The sequence below is a fragment of the Macaca fascicularis genome, chromosome 3 (assembly GCF_037993035.2).
Source record: "Macaca fascicularis isolate 582-1 chromosome 3, T2T-MFA8v1.1".
In the NCBI taxonomy this organism is placed as follows: Eukaryota; Metazoa; Chordata; class Mammalia; order Primates; family Cercopithecidae; genus Macaca; species Macaca fascicularis.
The window spans coordinates 155,735,414-155,759,290 of NC_088377.1; the positions used below are offsets into that span (position 1 = coordinate 155,735,414).

The following is a 23,877-nucleotide window of genomic DNA, read 5'->3' on the forward strand; positions in this document are numbered from 1 at the left end:
AGTGGATCTCCCAACACGGAGGTTGAGATCTGAGAAGGGACAGACTCCCTGCTCAAGTGGGTCCCTGACCCCTGAGTAGCCTAACTGGGAGACATCCCCCACTAGGGGCAGTCTGACACCCCACACCTCACAGGGAGGAGTACACCCCTGAGAGGAAGCTTCCAAAGCAAGAATCAGACAGGTACACTCGCTGTTCAGAAATATTCTATCTTCTGCAGCCTCTGCTGCTGATACCCAGGCAAACAGGGTCTGGAGTGGACCTCAAGCAATCTCCAACAGACCTACAGCTGAGGGTCCTGACTGTTAGAAGGAAAACTATCAAACAGGAAGGACACCTACACCAAAACCCCATCAGTACATCACCATCATCAAAGACCAGAGGCAGATAAAACCACAAAGATGGGGAAAAAGCAGGGCAGAAAAGCTGGAAATTCCAAAAATAAGAGCGCATCTCCCCCGGCAAAGGAGCGCAGCTCATCGCCAGCAACGGATCAAAGCTGGACGGAGAATGACTTTGATGAGATGAGAGAAGAAGGCTTTAGTCCATCAAATTTCTCAGAGCTAAAGGAGGAATTACGTACCCAGCGCAAAGAAACTAAAAATCTTGAAAAAAAAGTGGAAGAATTGATGGCTAGAGTAATTAATGCAGAGAAGGTCCTAAACGAAATGAAAGAGATGAAAACCATGACACGAGAAATACGTGACAAATGCACAAGCTTCAGTAACCGACTCGATCAACTGGAAGAAAGAGTATCAGCGATTGAGGATCAAATGAATGAAATGAAGCGAGAAGAGAAACCAAAAGAAAAAAGAAGAAAAAGAAATGAACAAAGCCTGCAAGAAGTATGGGATTATGTAAAAAGACCAAATCTACGTCTGATTGGGGTGCCTGAAAGTGAGGGGGAAAATGGAACCAAGTTGGAAAACACTCTTCAGGATATCATCCAGGAGAACTTCCCCAACCTAGTAGGGCAGGCCAACATTCAAATCCAGGAAATACAGAGAACGCCACAAAGATACTCCTCGAGAAGAGCAACTCCAAGACACATAATTGCCAGATTCACCAAAGTTGAAATGAAGGAAAAAATCTTAAGGGCAGCCAGAGAGAAAGGTCGGGTTACCCACAAAGGGAAGCCCATCAGACTAACAGCAGATCTCTCAGCAGAAACTCTACAAGCCAGAAGAGAGTGGGGGCCAATATTCAACATTCTTAAAGAAAAGAATTTTAAACCCAGAATTTCATATCCAGCCAAACTAAGTTTCATAAGTGAAGGAGAAATAAAATCCTTTACAGATAAGCAAATGCTTAGAGATTTTGTCACCACTAGGCCTGCCTTACAAGAGACCCTGAAGGAAGCACTAAACATGGAAAGGAACAACCGGTACCAGCCATTGCAAAAACATGCCAAAATGTAAAGACCATTGAGGCTAGGAAGAAACTGCATCAACTAATGAGCAAAATAACCAGTTAATATCATAATGGCAGGATCAAGTTCACACATAACAATATTAACCTTAAATGTAAATGGACTAAATGCTCCAATTAAAAGACACAGACTGGCAAACTGGATAAAGAGTCAAGACCCATCAGTCTGCTGTATTCAGGAGACCCATCTCACACGCAGAGACATACATAGGCTCAAAATAAAGGGATGGAGGAAGATTTACCAAGCAAATGGAGAACATAAAAAAGCAGGGGTTGCAATACTAGTCTCTGATAAAACAGACTTTAAACCATCAAAGATCAAAAGAGACAAAGAAGGCCACTACATAATGGTAAAGGGATCAATTCAACAGGAAGAGCTAACTCTCCTAAATATATATGCACCCAATACAGGAGCACCCAGATTCATAAAGCAAGTCCTTAGAGACTTACAAAGAGACTTAGACTCCCATACAATAATAATGGGAGACTTCAACACTCCACTGTCAACATTAGACAGATCAACGAGACAGAAAGTTAACAAGGATATCCAGGAATTGAACTCATCTCTGCAGCAAGCAGACCTAATAGACATCTATAGAACTCTCCACCCCAAATCAACAGAATATACATTCTTCTCAGCACCACATCATACTTACTCCAAAATTGACCACGTAATTGGAAGTAAAGCACTCCTCAGCAAATGTACAAGAACAGAAATTATAACAAACTGTCTCTCAGACCACAGTGCAATCAAACTAGAACTCAGGACTAAGAAACTCACTCAAAACCGCTCAACTACATGGAAACTGAACAACCTGCTCCTGAATGACTACTGGGTACATAACGAAATGAAGGCAGAAATAAAGATGTTCTTTGAAACCAATGAGAACAAAGATACAACATACCAGAATCTCTGGGACACATTTAAAGCAGTGTGTAGAGGGAAATTTATAGCACTAAATGCCCACAAGAGAAAGCAGGAAAGATGCAAAATTGACACTCTAACATCGCAATTAAAAGAACTAGAGAAGCAAGAGCAAACACATTCGAAAGCTAGCAGAAGGCAAGAAATAACTAAGATCAGAGCAGAACTGAAGGAGATAGAGACACAAAAAACCCTCCAAAAAATCAATGAATCCAGGAGTTGGTTTTTTGAAAAGATCAACAAAATTGACAGACCGCTAGCCAGACTAATAAGAAAAGAGAGAAGAATCAAATCGACGCAATTAAAAATGATAAAGGGGATATCACCACCGACCCCACAGAAATACAAACTACCATCAGAGAATACTATAAACACCTCTACGCAAATAAACTGGAAAATCTAGAAGAAATGGATAATTTCCTGGACACTTACACTCTTCCAAGACTAAACCAGGAAGAAGTTGAATCCCTGAATAGACCAATAGCAGGCTCTGAAATTGAGGCAACAATTAATAGCCTACCAACCAAAAAAAGTCCAGGACCAGATGGATTCACAGCTGAATTCTACCAGAGGTACAAGGAGGAGTTGGTACCTTTCCTTCTGAAACTATTCCAATCAATAGAAAAAGAGGGAATCCTCCCTAACTCATTTTATGAGGCCAATATCATCCTGATACCAAAGCCTGGCAAGGACACAACAAAAAAAGAGAATTTTAGACCAATATCTCTGATGAACATCGATGCAAAAATCCTTAATAAAATACTGGCAAACCGGATTCAGCAACACATCAAAAAGCTTATCCACCATGATCAAGTGGGCTTCATCCCTGGGATGCAAGGCTGGTTCAACATTCGCAAATCAATAAACATAATCCAGCATATAAACAGAACCAAAGACAAGAACCACATGATTATCTCAATAGATGCAGAAAAGGCTTTTGACAAAATTCAACAGCCCTTCATGCTAAAAACGCTCAATAAATTCGGTATTGATGGAACGTACCTCAAAATAATAAGAGCTATTTATGACAAACCCACAGCCAATATCATACTGAATGGGCAAAAACTGGAAAAATTCCCTTTGAAAACTGGCACAAGACAGGGATGCCCTCTCTCACCACTCCTATTCAACATAGTGTTGGAAGTTCTGGCTAGGGCAATCAGGCAAGAGAAAGAAATCAAGGGTATTCAGTTAGGAAAAGAAGAAGTCAAATTGTCCCTGTTTGCAGATGACATGATTGTATATTTAGAAAACCCCACTGTCTCAGCCCAAAATCTCCTTAAGCTGATAAGCAACTTCAGCAAAGTCTCAGGATACAAAATTAATGTGCAAAAATCACAAGCATTCTTATACACCAGTAACAGACAAACAGAGAGCCAAATCAGGAATGAACTTCCATTCACAATTGCTTCAAAGAGAATCAAATACCTAGGAATCCAACTTACAAGGGATGTAAAGGACCTCTTCAAGGAGAACTACAAACCACTGCTCAGTGAAATCAAAGAGGACACAAACAAATGGAAGAACATACCATGCTCATGGATAGGAAGAATCAATATCGTGAAAATGGCCATACTGCCCAAGGTAATTTATAGATTCAATGCCATCCCCATCAAGCTACCAATGAGTTTCTTCACAGAATTGGAAAAAACTGCTTTAAAGTTCATATGGAACCAAAAAAGAGCCCGCATCTCCAAGACAATCCTAAGTCAAAAGAACAAAGCTGGAGGCATCACGCTACCTGACTTCAAACTATACTACAAGGCTACAGTAACCAAAACAGCATGGTACTGGTACCAAAACAGAGATATAGACCAATGGAACAGAACAGAGTCCTCAGAAATAATACCACACATCTACAGCCATTTGATCTTTGACAAACCTGAGAGAAACAAGAAATGGGGAAAGGATTCCCTATTTAATAAATGGTGCTGGGAAAATTGGCTAGCCGTAAGTAGAAAGCTGAAACTGGATCCTTTCCTTACTCCTTATACGAAAATTAATTCAAGATGGATTAGAGACTTAAATGTTAGACCTAATACCATAAAAATCCTAGAGGAAAACCTAGGTAGTACCATTCAGGACATAGGCATGGGCAAAGATTTCATGTCTAAAACACCAAAAGCAACGGCAGCAAAAGCCAAAATTGACAAATGGGATCTCATTAAACTAAAGAGCTTCTGCACAGCAAAAGACACTACCATCAGAGTGAACAGGCAACCTACAGAATGGGAGAAAATTTTTGCAATCTACTCATCTGACAAAGGGCTAATATCCAGAACCTACAAAGAACTCAAACAAATTTACAAGAAAAAAACAAACAACCCCATCAAAAAGTGGGCAAAGGACATGAACAGACATTTCTCAAAAGAAGACATTCATACAGCCAACAGACACATGAAAAAATGCTCATCATCACTGGCCATCAGAGAAATGCAAATCAAAACCACAATGAGATACCATCTCACACCAGTTAGAATGGCAATCATTAAAAAGTCAGGAAACAACAGGTGCTGGAGAGGATGTGGAGAAATAGGAACACTTTTACACTGTTGGTGGGATTGTAAGCTAGTTCAACCACTATGGAAAACAGTATGGCGATTCCTCAAGGATCTAGAACTAGATGTACCATATGACCCAGCCATCCCATTACTGGGTATATACCCAAAGGATTATAAATTATGCTGCTATAAAGACACATGCACACGTATGTTTATTGCAGCACTATTCACAATAGCAAAGACTTGGAATCAACCCAAATGTCCATCAGTGACAGATTGGATTAAGAAAATGTGGCACATATACACCATGGAATACTATGCAGCCATAAAAAAGGATGAGTTTGAGTCCTTTGTAGGGACTTGGATGCAGCTGGAATCCATCATTCTTAGCAAACTATCACAAGAACAGAAAACCAAACACCGCATGTTCTCACTCATAGGTGGGAACTGAACAATGAGATCACTTGGACTCAGGAAGGGGAACATCACACACCGGGGCCTATCATGGGGAGGGGGGAGGGGGGAGGGATTGCACTGGGAGTTATACCTGATGTAAATGACGAGTTGATGGGTGCAGCACAGCAACATGGCACAAGTATACATATGTAACAAAACTGCATATTATGCACATGTACCCTACAACTTAAAGTATAATAATAATAAATAAATTTAAAAAAAAAAAAAAAAAAAAAAAAAAAAAAAAAAAAAAGAAAGTATCTGGAATTGGGATTGTTCAACAAGTGATAGAACATGAAAATCTGAAGTCATTCAGAATTGTCAGAGTCCTTATATAGTTGTGGTTATTTATTCCTCAGATGATTAGGAAATCCAGCAACTCCCAATATCCTATTTTTTTTTACATACTTTGAAATACTTTCTCTGAGGTTGGAGTTTTATTGATCTAGACTATCTGTGCCACATTTCCTCTGGTTTGACAAGAGATGGATAGAGCATCTCTAGCAGCAGGAAAGTGGCTGCATAGTCATTTCCATCCATGTTAATGCACACTTGCTTCTATAAGCCATGTTTACACATTTGATCACTCTGTTATTTTGCTGAAAATGAGACCTTCTTGTCAATGAAGTAAGAGAGGGAAATGAAAAAAAATATAATCCAGTGAATTGTTTTGATGATCATAAATGCTTATGTCTTAAACTTGTTATATTAGTTAAAAAAAAAAAAAGCATTGTTACTTAGCATAGAAGGGGTGATGAGCTTACCTGTTTTCTTATATAAGACAGAAAGGAAGGAAAATCAGAGGCAGGAAGGGGTGAGTAAGAGAATAAAATAAATCCATGAAGCATCTTTAAATATGATGCATTTTTTTTAAGGTTTAGGCATCTTACTGCAATGAAGTATTTAAAACTAAATGAGACCATTCTGTATAATCTGAGTCTATTTAAACCTTCTTTAGCAATTCTACTAGTAGCATTTCTGAATTTTTCTTTGCTGTTTTTTTCTAATTTAGTCTTACCAGACTCTCAGGCAAAAAACAAACAAACAAACAAACAAAAAACACAATAAAAACTTAGGTGGTTTTTGAAGAAATTCTCTTGACTTACTGGTGTAGTTTTTGAGCCCCCAACTGAGCACATGCCACCGTAGAATGAATTAACTCCAATCTGTTCTAACCGAGGAGATTGTGTTTAACCTATTACTTAGGATTATATATTTTTTTACCTTTGAATCAGAATTCATACTTTAATTTTATTGTCTGAAATTCTTTTCCTCTTTCCAGTTTTTCATATTTTACTCTTTTAGTGACAGTGTCAAGAACACTGTGATTTTTTTCTGTCCCACAGCATATTGGAAATACCAAACAGTATTTCTGTTATTTTAGACATGTATTATTCTTCACTCATCTTGGTAGTGTATATTTATATGTTTATGGTTTATGTGACTTTAATAGCTCTAATTCAAATAATTACCATAATTATTTTAACAAACAGTTCTAGTTAGCATGAAAATTTTTTATAAAAGCTATACTCTGTTCTATGAAAAGTGAGATACATTCACTACAGAAGCCTTTTTCTAAGTTTAAATGTCATCAGAAGTATTTTATTGCCAGTAATATTTTATAAAAAGTAGATAAAAATTTAAATATACTTAAAAGTCTTCGGCGATTAGAATATAATACTTATTCTTTTGATTACCTCATGAGAAATTCAGAGGGGTATTAGGTTGTGATTCAGACAAGTATGTCACTTTCTCTACCTGCCTCAAAAATAATTATTATTTTGCGAGGACAAACTGCTGTTATAGTTGGTATTATCCTGTCCTTACTTTTGCTTATATGATATCACATTTTAACTTATGATCTATCCTTATCCTTGGAGAATATCATTCTCTTAAAAGCATGCTTACTACATGTTTAACCTGTCCTTAAACATAGTCAACACTTAGAGTGTCTTTTATCTCTCTATCTCTAGCAGATCATAAACTTGGTACATAACAGATGTTTAGTAATTACAATGACTGAAGGTGAAAAAGGCTTCTAATGCAATTTGAATTTTTTTTTCTTTTTCTTTTTTTTTTTTTTTTTGAGATGGAGTCTCACTGTGTCACCCAGACTGGAGTGCAGTGGCACAATCTCGGCTCACTGCAACCTCCCCCTCCCGGGTTTAAGCAATGAGGCTCATGCCTTAGCCTCCCAAGTAGTGCAACCATGCGCGGCTAATTTTTGTATTTTTAGTAGAGATGGAGTTTCATCATTTTGACCAGGCTGATCTCAAATTCCTGACCTCAAGTGATCCACCCTCCTTGGCCTCCCAAAGTGCTGGGATTACAGACATGAGCCACCACGCCTGGCCTGAAATTTGATTTTAAAGTATTTTTACCTGTTTTGTGTAAATATGATATTGCATTTTTAAACAGTTCCATGAGGGAGCTCTTACTTTTGCTCTGAGTAAAATTCAAGAAGGCAGAAACCTACAACTAACTGTGCCAACATTATACTTTCCTTTGATGATTGCTTGCTAACTTCCATTTTACTATTACTGTTACTAGCATGCTTATTGTTTAATTTTTGATTTTACATTATCTGACAGAACATTATCTGCCAATAAAATACATATATTTAAGTATTTCTAACTTAAAGCTAGAAAGAAATTTATAAATATAAAAAACAACTGAAAACAAAATTATCCTATTCTTGAATAAATATGTTTTGAACTGTATTCATAATGTCAGCAGGGTTAATTTTCATTGTGGCTCCAATTGTTTCCAAGGTGAAGTTTTATTTCAGCTCTATTTCTGTGAATGTATCTTCTTAATGGATTTATTAGGATGTGGTAGAGCCTCGAAGGATCATTGGCTCCAGTTTCTTAGATCCAGGTACTGTTAACTGAGGGGTAGATCAGTCAGGCAAGAATAAAGCTTACATAGTCCCCGCCCTGTACAGGTAATGCTTACATGTTTCACTCAGTGTGGCTCAAAGAGAGCAAATTTAAGTTCTCAATGGTAATTAAAGTACCTATTGTTAGCAATTTTCAAGAATCTCCTTTTACCTGAGTACTCTACAAAGATATTAGAAGGATAATTTGAGAAACTCACGGAATAAATCTGTTGTAGATTAACTATAATTAGTATTTATGTGCATATGTTTAGATCTGCATCATAGCTTTGTATCAAATGCAGTCTTCACTACAGTGGAGTTCTAGTATTAACTATCAAAACTACAAATTATGTTTCATTAAGGTATAGGTTAAATCAGTAGTTTTTGAACTTTCAAATCAGTATTCCATATATAAATATACTCCAAAATGTATGACCTCAGTAATGTGTTTTTGAAGTTCCAAAATAGAATTGAGTTTGCTCCACATTAAATTAAGGCAGTGGGACAGAGCATTCCTTTATTTCCTCCTTTGAACAATCACTGAATTAAATTTTCAACTAGGATTACTTGAGGATAATATCTCTATCCTGGTTTATATCTCACCTTCTATTCTACCTAAAATTTCATTTTTAAATTCCCATGCCTGTCTAGTTCTATGTTTATTAGTCTACAGATTAATACATTAATTCAACAAATATTTATTGTGTGCCTACTATGTGCCAGGGAGTATTCTAGGTTCATAGGATTAATAAATGAATTAAACAAACAACCATCCATGTTCTTGTGGAGTTCAAACTGCTTTAATCAAAGTGGGATGCTAATTATAGTGGGCACTCTGTATCTCTGGTGGTAGTTTTATAGTATTTAGCCTTTGCAGCAGTAGCTTTTAAACATTTTATTTTTTTTTCTGTTTGCAACATCTGTGCAAATTATAGTAATATGATGTTTCTCTCATGCTAATGCAAAAAAGAAAATGCCTGCTACGCAGTGCCTTCTGAACCCTTTGTAAATTTTGGTAGGAATAATGTAGGCACTGCTGCCTCCTGAGAAATCTTACCATATTCCTCAGAAGCCTGTGATTACTTTCTTAAAATTCCTTTAGCATACATCAGCATTACCAAGCAGTTAAATTTGTTATTAATTTGTGAATTAAACTTGTGAGTTTGTTGCCTTGCCAGAATTTGGTTATTCATTTTCTGTTCACTGAAATGTTGGTTATAATATCAGCCTTCATAGCCAATCAACAATTATCTACTTTCTTTTGTTTGGCTATAGTTAACAATCCTGTTTTGAGAAAACAAAATAATCTATAGTTCTCACCATTATTCAGGAAGCCATGTGCTATATAATATTAAAACAGTATTTAAAATGTTAGTATAATTTTTCAGTTGAACATCAGTTACACATCAGGACCTATATAACACATGTATTTTATTTATTTCTTTACTCCATATTTATAATATTTTATTCCAAATCATGAAATTCACCAGGCTAAGGATTTTGTGTTATAATATTCAGCAGTAAAATTCAAAAGATATTGTTTTATCCTTATGCTTTATATGATGTAATGTTTTCCTTTTCATTTAGAAAACAATTAAATAATAGCATTTCTTTTAGGATGCATCTTCATTTTTATTACTTAGAAGACAATAGAGTAGAAAATATTAACAAAGAGTTCCAAGTAGCTGATTAGAAGACTAAATCTCTTTTCTATCAATAAATTACTAGAAAAAAATATTTAAACAATACTAAATCACTTAGGCTGGGCGTAGTTGGCTCATGCCTGCAATCCCAGCACTCTGGGAGGCTAATGTGAGAGGATTGCTTGACCCCAGGAGTTCGAAAGCAGCTTGGGCAACATAGGAAGACTCTGACTCTACAAAAAGTGAAAAAATTGGAGTCCCAGCTACTGGTGGGGGCTGAGGTCGGAGGATAGCTTGAGCCCGGGAGTTGGAGACTGCAGTGAGCTATAGTCGCACCACTGCACTCTAACCTTGGTGACTGAGCAAGACCCTATCTAAAAAGAAGAGCAAAACAAAACAAAACACATAAAAAACATAAATCTTCTACTAATTATTCACTTTATCTAATATAGGTCCTTACAGAAGACAGGTCAGACTGTCTGGGAATGTCTGAGTGATGTTCTTCTGCCTACCACAGCATACCTCAAACAAATTTGTAATTCAATTTAAAAGGCTAGAAAAAATTAGAAAAAAGAATGTTTCTATACATGAATGGCACATGGGTCCTTTCACTCAGGCAGATCTCTTTGACTGCCTAAGCGTCAACTGGGTGCTGCTCCTGTATATACCGTGTCTCTCAGCACATTGTTAAAAAAAAACCCATCCCTTACATATTCCTAATCATATTGCATATTCCATAAGAGCAGAGTTGTGAATTTAACCCAGAATCAGGACAGTGTCTGACATATTTGGCAACAAATAATGCGTGTGAATATGTGTATATAAGAGAACTCTAGTTAGCCTCTCTAGCTCAGGTTCTGTCTCCTTCAAATTATCTTATTTGCTTTTTATGGCTTTAGGTTCCTAAAATAAGAGTTTTCTATATATCATTAAGTGAACATTTGGTTCTGATTATTATGATCACTGTTCACAGTAATCTGTGCTATGGAGAAAAAGGAATGCTTATACATTGTTGGTGGAAGTATAAATCAGTTCAACCATTACAGAAAACTGTGGCTATTCTGTAAAGATCTAGAAACAGAACTACCCTTCAACACAGCAATCCTGTTACTGGGTATATACCCAAAGGAATATAAATTGTTCTATCATAAAGAAACATGCACACATATGTTCCTTGTAGCACTATTCACAAGAGCAAAACATGGAGTCAACCTAAATGGTCATCAATGATAGACCATGGACTACTATGCAGTCATAAAAAGAAATGAGGTGATATCCTTTGCAGGAACATGGATGGAGCTGGAGGCCATTATCTTTAGCAAACTAATGCAAGAACAGAAAAGCAAATACTGCATATTTACACTTACAAGTGGGAGTTAAATGATGAGAACACATAGACACATAAAGGGGAACAACAGATACTGCAGTCTACCAAAGGGTTGAGGGTGGGAGGAGGGGGAGGATTAGAAAAAATAACTAACGTGTACTAGGCTTAATACCTGGGTGACAAAATAGTCTGTATAAGAAATCCCTGTGGCATGAGATTACCTGCACATGTACCCCTGAAGTTAAAATGGAAGTTTAAAAAATAAATAATAAAATTCGTTTTTGTTTTTTTTTTTGTATTTGACTTTCTTCAAGAAATCCAGACATAGAGTTAAAAAATCAAATGGAATGTAGGGATTATTAAAATGAAAAATAGCAGCCCTCTGCCTTGTATTTTCTCACTTCAGCTACACAGTGGCAGTGTACTTCTGGTATTTACTTCTATTACCTAAATAATATGCTTATTGCTATTTCTTCATTTATCAGTTTCAACAGGAGTTTTGAGTAAAGAAAATGGAGAAGCTTGTGGGAGAGAAAGGTATGTAAACAAGAACATGAAATGAGATTTAACCTAATATATTTTACAGTAGGGGTGCCCACAGGGTGCTTTGAGAGCACAAAGAACATAGACATGTTAGGTCTTCCAAATTGCTTTAAAGAATAACTTCATAATTTATGCTTTTGTTAGCAGTAAACAAGAGTTCCCATCTTTCTATAATCTTACCAACACTGCGCAGAATTCAGCATTCAAATTCATACTCTTCTGATGACATAAAGTGGTATCTCATTGGTTTTTTAATTTGTATCTTCCTGATTACTAGGGATTTTATGAGTTTTAAACAGTTTGGGCTTCTCCTTCTGAACACTTCCTTTTCAAGGTTCTTTGCTCATTTTTCTATTGGTTTCCTCTGAATATATAAGTATATGTTAACCAATATTAATTCCTCATTGGTTTTAGGTGTTCTCTCAGTTTACCTATGATATTATCTATGGTATCCTTAACTGAAATTTTTCATTTTTTAAGAAAAATCAATTTATGCCTTATGATTTATGCTTTTTAGGCCATGTTTCAGAAAGCTTTTTACATCTGTGTCTCAAAAATAGTTGCCAAATTTTTTTTCTTAATAATTTTGAAAAGGTAAAGTTTACATTCAATTCTTTAATCTCTCGGGAATTCAGATTTCTATATGGTGTGATAAGGTGTCCCCTTTACTTTCTGCCCAATTCTTAGATCAGTTTTTGCTCTATACAGTAAGCCAACACCAGTATTTTCTTTTACTTTGCAATGTTATATATAACGCTGTCACGTATATATGAGCTGTTTTATATATATATATATATATATATATATATATATATATATATATATATATATGCCCATATATATATGGGTTTATTTCTGAACTCTATGTGCCTGTAGCTGTACCCAGCTTTGTAGTACATGTTAATACTTTATAGAGTAGGTTTTCTCTCTTTGCCCTTCATTTTTGAATTTTACTTTGATATTAATAGACCTTTTATAGCGTATGCTTTTAAATGGGTTTAAAAATGGGTTTAAAAATGGGTTTGTGGATTTTCTTTTTAAAGTCTAGAATTTATAGACTGATTGAGAAAAAGTTGGAGAAATTTCCCTATGAATATGGGCAAGGGAAAATAAGTCAATATAAAAGTATAAAATAATTTAGACTAATACTAAAGAAATCCACTTCTTTTGGTGGCATATATTAGGCAGAATATAATTATGGAAGAAAAATTAACACAAAGAAAGCCAAGAGTGTGGCCTGCTAAGTAGAAAATTTTATTGTTAAGAGAAATGTGGACAACGGAACCAATAGAGAAAGAATATAAGGAATATGAAGAACAGGAGTTCAAATTACCTTAATGTTTATGATTTTGAGTTACCTTAATACTGATAATTCACTAAACAGTGGTTTCACATTATGCTCTGTAGAATACTTAATGCTTTGTGAAACACCAAAAATACCCAAGGAAGGGAGTAATGGTGGCACTGATATTTGGAGCTGTGATTCAACCAGAATACATTATTATTAATTGGCCCTGCACTGAGGTTTTATTGCAAGAAAGGGTTCTTTAGCTCAAAAGCATTTGGAAATGATTTCAATACAATTAGTGAAATGTCTAAATGTTCAACATAGATGGCAAGTGATGCCTGTCATCCTTTTCAATGCCTATGGCAGACATTGCTGACTGAAGATAGAACTTCCTGCTGCAGACTCAGATTTAGTCTCCATACAGCTCTCCATTTAGTCACTACCAATCAGTCAGAGTGTTGTGTGAGTCAAAACCCATTTACTATCTATAACAGAGGTATCCAATCTTTTGGCTTCCCTGGGCCACAATGGAAGAAGAAGAATTGTCTTGGGCCACACATAAAATATACTAACACTAACGATAGCCGATGAACTAAAAAAAAAAAAAAAAAAAAAAATGCAAAAACCTTATAATGTTTTAAGAAAGTTTACAAATTTGTGTTGGGCTGCATTCAAAGCCGTCCTGGCCACGAGTTGGACGAGCCTGATCTATATAGTACTAAGTTCTATAATTTTAGTGGACCTTCAGTACACTTAACGCATTTTAGTCTAAGAAAGGTGTGAGCTAAATCTGTCAGATTAAAGAAAGAAGAAACTAGTAAAAAAGAGTAGTTGAATCGGAAACGGATCTGGGAAATACAAACTTAAGTAAGCATTTAAATAATGATCCTTACATTGTGGTTATGAGGAGTAAATGCTTACTACCAATTTGTTAATTGTGGAAAATCTTACAAAGCTCATTAAGTATGTGTTGAAGAGGCAATTGAAGTCAGTCATGTTTTCAGTTAAGAAATTGGAGACACAAATAATTTTTTCTAAATTATAAAATTTAATCACTGAAAAGTTTAAACTTGCCAAATCAGTGAAAGAGTGGGAAACAAAATCTCTATCTCTTGGAAGTGCATCTTATGCTGTCTCCGTGGCCTTTGCTTTGTACCAATGTCTTGAAAATTCTCTAAATCAAAATGTAGAAAAAGCATTTTTATGCATATTTGAATATTCATAAAGTAATGCATGTGAACATTAACAATTTTTCTTTTCAAGGATGAATATGTTTTGTGTTCTTTGAAGTCACTGCACTAATTGTGATGTAAATTTAAATTTAATTTTCTAAGCAGTGAAAATTATTTGTCTCTATTAACAGGTCTACTCTAATGTGATGCTGGGATTGAATTTTCCTAGGACTCCGTTTCAAGGTTGATTCGAAAGTCTTGTGGAAGATCTGGAAGAAACAGGTAAGTGTCCTTTTGGTAAAAATTGTCATTTGCTCATTGTGCTTGTTTTTAGCTTTCTGATGTTGATTTTACTCTTTAGTTTTTTTGGTTAAATATTTTTGCCCAAATGTTAAGAAGAAGTTGTCAGCGGGCTATTGAGACATGTTAAGTATGGCAGTAGAAATATTTATCACTGCTATGGAAGTTCCCATTTCACTACTTGCTGCTGTCTTTCTATTAAACGTGGTATCACTTTTTAAAACCAGCATACACTTATGGGGAATATGAATTTGGCTTGAAATATTAAAAGTAAGTTATTAGGCAAGAAAAGCACTTGGAGAATCTTGTTACCATTGTGCTTGCCTTTTATTATGCTGGTCTTTTCAGTATTTTTTAAAAGTTCATTTGATATTGAAGTTTTGGGGGGATCTGAAGTATTGAGGAAATAATGAGAATAATATACCAGTATAATTTTTTTTTCTAGAAAATTTGATTTTTCTAATATAATTGAGATCCAGTCAGCTATTTTGAAAGATTTGTTTTCTTTTATAATATCACGTATCTTTAAATCTCGTGATAGTTTTCCTTGATATTTACAATGTTAACATATAAAGGTTCTCAATATGTAATATTTATGTAAAATTGGATTTTCAGTTTCACTGTTAAACAGTAATGCCAATCAAACAGTTTGTCATGAATATCCAAATTTAGAATAATATAATTTTAAAGGAAACCTAAAAGCAATTTTTGGCAGAGTTTGTATTTCAAAGCTTCTTAGTAGTTTATATCATTTCTTTCCCCAATCTTTACCTCAAGAGAGAGGGAAACCAAAATGCCCGAGCTTCTTCAGAATTCTTTATTAAGAATTTCACCATGGGCATAGCATAGGCCTCAGGACCTTCACTTTCTACCTAAATTTCTCTACCAATTTCTACACCTCTCTCAAGACACACTCCATAATTTCTCAGAGAGATTTTTGTCAATGTTCTTTAGTTACACAGTTAAATATTTCCCAGGTATTTTACCTTCTGTTTGGCCTGTGGATTGTTTTTTGGTTCATTTCTTACCAGTTTTATTATTTTACCAGATACACATTAAAATGATCCCACATTCATCTAGCATTTAAGATTTTCAAAGCACTTTGGCAACCTTTTACTTCATTTTACTCTTAATTTATGATGTAAGTAAGGCTGACATTATTATTATTTGGTAAGTGGAGAGCAAAGACAAAGAATTAAAATGATCTGGGAAAAGTTATATAGCTTTTTGTGATTTTACAGCTAGTAATAAACAACTAGACATAGAACATATGTCTGCTAACACTCAATCTTTTTTGTGGTCAATGGGGACATTATTTGTAGGTTTGCCATAGATAATGGTTATACCAATATACTCTATCTTTATACAACTTTTTGATATATAAGTTATTACTTTTGAGTAACAGGACGTTTGTATAATAGCAGAAGGAGTTTAGATTTATAATAAGCAGGAAGATCTGACAATGAATCAGGAAAGAATGAATCATGGAATCATGAAAGAAACTATTTTTAAAAAGTAGAGAATTTTCTTCCTAGAACAGAATATAATTGCACTTGAAGTTAGTCCTCAAACTGATTTTGGAATGTGCTACTTAGACTTTTGGTAGTTACGTGTTTATAGTGGCAATTTTTAAATATTTTTAAACAAACACTAACCACATATTGTTGTAAATAGCGAATATGCATAATGATAAAGGTTCACCTTAATGGGAAGTGAATTCTGAAAAAGCATTGTTTTTTATCGTAAATGTATAGAATTTTGAACCCTTGAGCTGGAAGTATGATCATAAGGGAAGAAGAAAATGTTGGAGAAGCAACGATTTTGGAGTCGGGTTGATAGGAGTTTGCATCCTTGCTGCTATTTTTTGGCTTTTTAAATTAACCTCTGTTAATTTTTGCTTCTCAGCTCTCACAGAGTAAAGTAGGGGACTGATAGATCTGTTTATTGTATTATTGTAAAAATTTAGCACTTGGTACATAGCTATTTTCAAGAAATACTAGATTTTTTCTTCTCTGCTCCCTTCCCCCTAGAAAATCCCTAAATGGAACTTGGTTCAAACTTCCTATTTTCAAACAATTTTTTTTAGTTTTATCTCTGTTTCTCCTTTCAAAGAAATTAAATAACATGCCCTACATAATACTTATAAGATGGGAACTAAAATGTTTAATACAACTTATAACTGAGAGTATTTGTGTATGTGGGTAAATGCATAGTTCGGTATGTGATTGGGTGTGTTTTACTTCAAGATATTCACAGTATTTCAGAGTTTCCACTGCAAGGCTATTAAACTCAAATGAAATATCAGTTTTAGATAATTCAATGAAGTAGAAATAATTTTCATTCACATATGTATAGAAAATTGCTATAAATTTCATAAATACGTATTAAAGATTAGGTATCATATGAAAATAATATTTGCTTTATTTTTCAAATTATTAAAAAGTGAATGGGCTATGTAGGAAGCTGATTTGGCGGACAGGGGTTGGGTCAGCAGTTCAGATAGATAGTGTACTGACATTCATTGTCAGAAGGAAACAGTGAGCAAGACTGCAAATAGAGAGGGTATAGAGTGGAGCTATCGAGAATGCAAGGTTGGAAATCAGATTGCCTGGGTTTGAATGACAGTTCCAAAACAAACTTACCTTATGTGAAACCTTGAACAAGTTGCCAAGGCTCTTTTACACTTAATTTGTCAATCTAGAGAATAGAGATAACGGTTCCTATTTAATAGAGTTGACTTGAGGATTAATTGTGTGAATACATATAAAGGGCATAGTGAACGTTTAATGAACATTTAAAAAGTCAGTATTATTTTATTTTCTATTATATTCGTTTCAATGGTTGACTATATTATTCAGGCCACATGGCAAATACCCTGTATAGGATAATCTGGGTCTTACAAGAAATGCTAAATATGAGTTAATTCTGTATCTTAGTTATTTTACACTGTTATAACAAAGTACCATAGACTGAGTGGATTATAAACAGAAAATTATTTCTCACAATAATGGGTGCTGGAAGATTAAGTTCAGGGTGTCAGCCTCTGGTGAGGGCCTTCTTTCAGGTTATAGACTGCCATCTTCTTTCTCGTGTCCTCACATAGCAGAAAGGGGATGAGAGAACTCTCTGGGGTTCCTTTTATAAAAGAGCACTAATCACATTCATGAGGGCTCCATCTTCATGGCCTAACTACCTACCAAAGGTTCTGCCTCCTAGTACCATCACACTGGGGGGTAAGATTTTAACATAGGAATTTGGGAACAACACAAATATTCAGTGTATTGCATTATGTACCTATGCTCTCTGTGTTTGGTTAGGATGTGTATTAGTTTTCTATTACTATATGATGAATTTTCATGTATTTAGAAGCTTAAAACAACATACATATATCATCTCACAATTTTTGTGGATAAGGAGTCCAGGCACAGTTTAGCTCAGGGTCTTAAAAGGTTGCAAATCAAAATGTCAACCAGGTTGTATTTTCATTTAATGCTCAGGGTCCTCTTCCAAACTCACGGGTTTTTGGCTGAATTCAGTTCACTGCAGTTTTAAGTCTGAGATCCTCAGCCTCTAAATTCCACCTACAGTTCCTCCCATGTGGCACTCTCCATACACAGTTTACAAATAGCAGCTTGCTTCTTTAAAGCCAGTGGGAGAGTCTATACTGCATGCTAGCAAAATGGAATATATATATGCTCTCTCTCTCTCTCTATATATATATAGCATTAATACACATACACACATATGTGTGTATATATGGATGTGTGTGTATATGTATGTGTATGTGTGTATGTATATTAATCATCAAAGTGACAACCCACAACCTTTGCCATATTCTGTTGGCTGGAATCAAGTCACAAATCCTGCCCACACTCAAGGGGAAGGAATTTTACAGGGCATGAACATGGGGGCCACCCTAGAGACTGTCCACCAAAGCATGTTAAACTTAACATTCATGAAATATGTTAAAGTTTTATAATTATGTTATAGTTAATAATGAGAATATTGTTGAAACATGTAAAATTTTATTTTCATAGAGTTTTCTTACAGTGTAATTCCCAGCAGACTATTCCTCTTTGCCTAAAATTCATCCATTGTTTCAAGCTGGCTAAAACCACCAGACTAATTATAGCCTAGTGTGGTATTTAGTATACTCCAGAATGTGGCAAAACCCAAATATCTTACCTTTTCTCTTTACTCTGATATGTATACCTGTAACTACATGTTTTACGCTTTCTTGCCTACATCTTTGTCAATGTACATCTTTCTCATCGTTTCTGTCCCATTCTCTATCTTTTTAAAGCACATTTACATTTCTACCTTTTCCACTATAATTTTCTTACTTCTTACCTCCTTTTTAGCTAGGCTAGGACTTTTTCTGCATAGTATCATACCCTATCATAGTCAATCGGATGTTACAGACATGTGATCATTAATCTCATTCCCTTGCTGCCCATAGAGATCACAGAATGTTGCTCATTTGTGTGTTTCTTACAATGTCGCATATAATAGTATCTTTAGAAATATTCATTGAATATGTAAAACACCTTCTTGATTTAGAACAGTGGTCTAACAGCCAGTATTCAGTTTGACAGTCATATTTCAGAAGATGTTCTTTATAAGTTATTCATTCTTATTTTGGCTCAGTAATTTGAAATATATACCTCAAATAACCCTTAAGTTACTTGTGAGAATCCATTACAACTTACACCTTTGAAACCAATAACAGATGGGAAAAACATGAATCACTGGAGTCCAGAGGGATAGCTGTGGTAGGCAGCCTCTAAGATAGTCCCCATTTTCTGGTTTTCACCCCATTTTTCCCGCCCATATTTACCAGGGTCAGCCTATGTGATCAACAGAATATGGCACAAGTTCTATTTGCTGGTATGTTGCTTTTCTGATTAGGTTATGCACGATATTAAGATATCTATTTTGAGTTTCCTTTCTTTCTCCCTCTCTCTTGCCTCTAACTCTCTCTGTTTCTGCTTCCATCTTTGTCTCTGTTTCTGTCTCTCTCATTCTTTCAAATGACTTGCTCTGGGGGAGGCTGGCTGCCATGGAGAGGTATTCATAGTGAGGAACTAAGCCATTTGGCAAACAGCCAGGAAGGAGCCTACAAACAACTTGCAACTTCCTGAAAGACTCTGAGTCTAAGCCACCCAGCTAAACCACTCCTTGATTCCTGAACCTCAGTAACTATTTGAGATATGATATAATTTGGCTGTGTCAGCACCCAGATCTCATCTTGAATTGTAGTTTCCATAATCCCCACATGTCATGGGAGGGACCAGGTGGAGATAAGTGAATCATGGGGCGGTTCCTCCATCCTGTTCTTGCGATAGTGAGTTCTCAGGAGATCTGGTGGCTTTATGGGGGTCTTCCCCCTTCACTGGGCACTCATTCTCTCTCCTACCACCCTGTCTTCAGAAGAGGTGCCTTCTGCCACTATTGTAAGTTTCCTGAGACCTCCCCAGCCATGTGGAACTGTGAGTCAATTAAACTTGTTTCCTTTATAAATTACCCAGTTTCAGGTATTTCTTCATAGGACCGTGAAAACAGACTAATACAAGATAATAAATGGTTTTGTTCTGAACTGCTAAGTTTGGGTGGTAATTTTTATTCACTCATAGATAATTAATACATTATATGATATTTCAACCCTAAAATTATATCCACAAATTTCAGCACTGCCCTTGACCTTGAGGGGAATATAAAGATTAACAGTATACCAAATATAATGTCTCTCAGGTATATGTAATAGAAGAGATAGGTATGTATATTTACAAGATAGTGAGCCAAATGGAAAGAAAATGCGAAATATTTAGATTCACCTGGAATACTGATTTTGCAACATGCAGAAGCCGATTTTAATATCTTGCCCATTGACTACATCAATATTGGAGAGTCATGCTTACTCATGTGCTAGTCTGATACTCATTCTTTGTAGAAGAGCTGCTTGGAAAAAATACCCATGTGCTAACAGGATCTGGGCTTGCAGAATCTCTTTTACTCATCTATCATGATAGTTTCTGATATTTTTTAATGTCCTTTATGGACGTGTAAATACTAGAGTCACATGGAAGTATCTAGATATGTGTACACATATTTGAAGCGTTGAGCTCACTAGAAAAAATAATACATTTGGTTTCCAGAAAAGTGAATTGAAAAGTATGTATCAGCAAGTAATAGAACAACATTAAAAATATAAATAAATAAATTCTCAGCTGGCTGTGGTGACTCACGCCTGTAATCCCATTACTTTCGGAGGCCGAGGCGGATGGATCACCTGAGGTCAGGAGTTAGAGACCAGCCTGACAAACATGGTGAAACCCCATCTCTACTAAAAATACAAAAATCAGCTGGGCGTGGTGATGGGTGCCTGTAATCCCAGCTGCTCAGGAGCCTGAGGCAGGGTAATCCCTTGAACCTGGGAGGCAGAGGTTGCAGCGAACTGGGATTGTGCCACTGCACTCCAGCCTGGACAACAGAACAAGACCCTGCCTCTAAATAAATAAATAAATAAATTCTCATTAAACCATCATTCCAAATTTCATTCCTATTTATATGATGATAGAATTTGGAGAAACATAATGCACTATATTTAAAAAAGAGAAAATGAAAACTTGTTCATATTTTTTAAATTAGAGTTTATGTTTATAGTTTTAAATTTGTGGCTTGGAACTATCCACTAGTAAAATTTTTGATATCATTATACAAAATAGAAAATATGGATTTTAACTGGCCTGCTTTTCAATTCAACTGAACATTAAGTACCCTTTTAATGGTCTTATTTGCTGGGAAGTGCACCATTACAATAATCTGCTTTTTACAGCCCATATCAAATATGAACCAGCATCACTTATTACAAAGTTTGTGCTTTGGGAGACATTTTCACGGCATCTAACAGTACTATCCTACATTTCTTGGAATTAGTCTTTAATGATATCATTTTCCAAAATGAGTTGTTGCTCAAACTTACTGATTGTTTTGTGGTTAAAATCTAATCCAGCAGCTATATTTAAAATGTCATACAAATTTGTAAGGAAAGGTTCACTGAAACTACTGTTACATTAGTAATTGTATGAAAATGCTATAGAAGAGATACCATGCAGCTTGAATGTTTTTCGTTTTTTTCCCTTATATGATATCCAAGGGATGACTGTGAAACCTCATTTTAAACTGTTGGCAATTTGAGTTTTTACTATTGTCTGCCAGAGAACAGAGGACTATTACTGTAGGTGTCATGTAAAATGAAGTTATAGTCTGAAGCCTCCTTTTAGCTGTCAGCCTTATTAAGGAGCTCTTCATGTGTTGAACCTGGCACCTGGTATTGTATAAGCAATGCATGTGAGAGCCTGGGGAGAGCTTTCTTTCTCTGTTCTGTGGCCTTTATTAGGCTTGGATCACATTTTCACTGTTGCTTTGCCTTATTCCAACTTTTTAGCTGCACCTCACAGCACAGTAGGTCTAATGTAGATTGACTCCTTTGCCTGAAGACTGATTGAAACTTGTGTCTCAGAGTTGCTAATGCTCACTGAACCATTTTATTGAAGATAAAGTAAATAAAATAGATTGCCATATGAGAATTCTCTGAAATCAAATGGAATAATTTGGCAGGTTTAAGCCCATAAAGAAAGCAAAGCAGTGAAACAGAATACTTTTTATGTTCAGTATATTAAGGGGTAAATATTCTTGATATATTAGACCTAAAATATTTAGATTTTTCAGTACAATTAAATGTTAAATATAATTCTCAACTGCCATGTCATTTTTGATGTTAAACAATGGGCTTTCTCCAAGAGAGTAATATGAATAAAAACTTTTGGAACTACAATATTGTGATGATTTTTTTTCTTTCTCTTTTTGTGACACTTAAGTGTGTGGATCAGTAATCTCAGATAATTTAATAAGCAACACAAATGAATGGATTTGCCAGAGTACACTTTAGAATCCCAAGTTTGGAAAATAGCAGTAAACCTTAGCCCACCCAAAGATGACGTTAATCTTGAGCATTTTATTCTTTAATCAAGATTGTGTGTTCACATAAGAACAACCTTTTCTGAAAAGTATCCTGTGGAGTTTTTTTTTTTTTTTTCTTTTTTGAATGAGACTGTTAGGTGTATTCAAAGAATAATTATAATATATGTGTTTTACATATCATGTGAAATAATTAGGGGAAGGAAGAAAAATGTTAGGGTGACCTTAGCATCTTGAATCCTGTGAACTTACAATAGCATATAGTAGCACAGTAACACTGACACATTTGATTTGTGAAATACAAAGTATTTCAAATATATTGAAACAAATATATTGTTTTGTTTCTTTGACAATATATTTGTTACTTTGACAATTTGTTGTCAAATATATTGTCAAATATATTGTCAAAGTAACAAATATATTGACACATTTGATTTGTGAAATACAAAGATCTGAGCCCTTGCATGAAGATATTTTGAACATCCGATGCAGAGAAATGAAGATCTCTGATTGCCTGGGTCAGATGAAAAGTAAACATTTATAGAGGATAGATCAATAAAAGAATTTTTTAAGAAAATTTCTGAAGTTGCTGATTAAAGGTAGTATCTCTCTTCAACCTTATAAAGATTCTGTTACATTAATACTTTCTCTTATAATGTATCTTGTGGTTTCTCCAAATTCAAGATAATTTCCATCTGTGCCCCTCTTAAATGTGTATAATTTTTTAAAAAAATTTTGCTAATATATTTCATTTGTTTCACAGGTGATGATTTATGCTTACTTTTAGTTATATCCACTATATGCATTTTTTTTTTTTTTTTTTTTTTTTTTTTTTTTTTTTTTCTGTCAAGCTGCTCTTTATTTCAGGGAGAGGGCAGGGCAGGGCAGGGGGCTCAGTCTTTCTTAGCAGCGACTTTCCTCATGGCGCCCAGAACCTTTCTCAGCTCCTCCTGCTTCCTCTTGGCGCGGATGTGTCCCCATCCTTTTCTTGATGAATTTCAGGGCCGTTTGTCCTTGGAGACCTTCCGTAACTCTATGGCGCGCCGCTCCTATGGGGCGAACCCACACACCTCTCGGATCATGTCCCGCACAAACTTGTTGTGTTTGGTCAGGCTCTCGTGGTGACGGCTGTGCCTGGGCTGGCTCACGTTCTTGGTCACCTTGTGGCCCTTGTTGAGGCCCATGGTCATAGGGGTTACCCAGAGCTAGGGCTGCTGCTTTTCGATGGTGGCCGTAGCAGAAGCATTTTTTGCCTCAAAGTGCCCAATAGTCCATCAGTTCGCACTACTATTAACTATTTTTTGTAATGATTTTCACCAACCCTGCCGCAGTTAGACATAAAGGATACATTGCATTCTCATAAGAACAATAAGCCATCTGAAAGAAATCCTTGACACTGTTTTGCCTTTTAAAGTAATGTTGTCAGTCAAGAGCTGCT

At 35.5% G+C, this 23,877-nt stretch overlaps 1 protein-coding gene and 1 pseudogene across 35 annotated transcripts in view; one reads left to right on the top strand and one right to left on the bottom strand.

Moving 5' to 3' along the window:
• The window catches only part of FOXP2 (forkhead box P2), a 599,458-nt gene that overhangs the window by 188,264 nt on the left and 387,317 nt on the right, over positions 1-23,877 (top strand). For 26 of the 35 annotated variants that reach the window (XM_074036641.1, XM_015447961.4, XM_074036630.1 and 23 more), the window contains exon 3: positions 14,351-14,441. The gene's annotated coding sequence lies outside the window, so the exon portion shown is untranslated. Of the gene's footprint in view, positions 1-11,641; positions 11,694-14,350; positions 14,442-23,877 lie in introns of all 35 variants that reach the window. The other 9 variants (XM_074036634.1, XM_074036633.1, XM_074036639.1 and 6 more) reach the window with 1 other exon arrangement.
• On the bottom strand, positions 23,255-23,775 carry LOC123572305 (large ribosomal subunit protein eL36-like; annotated as a pseudogene).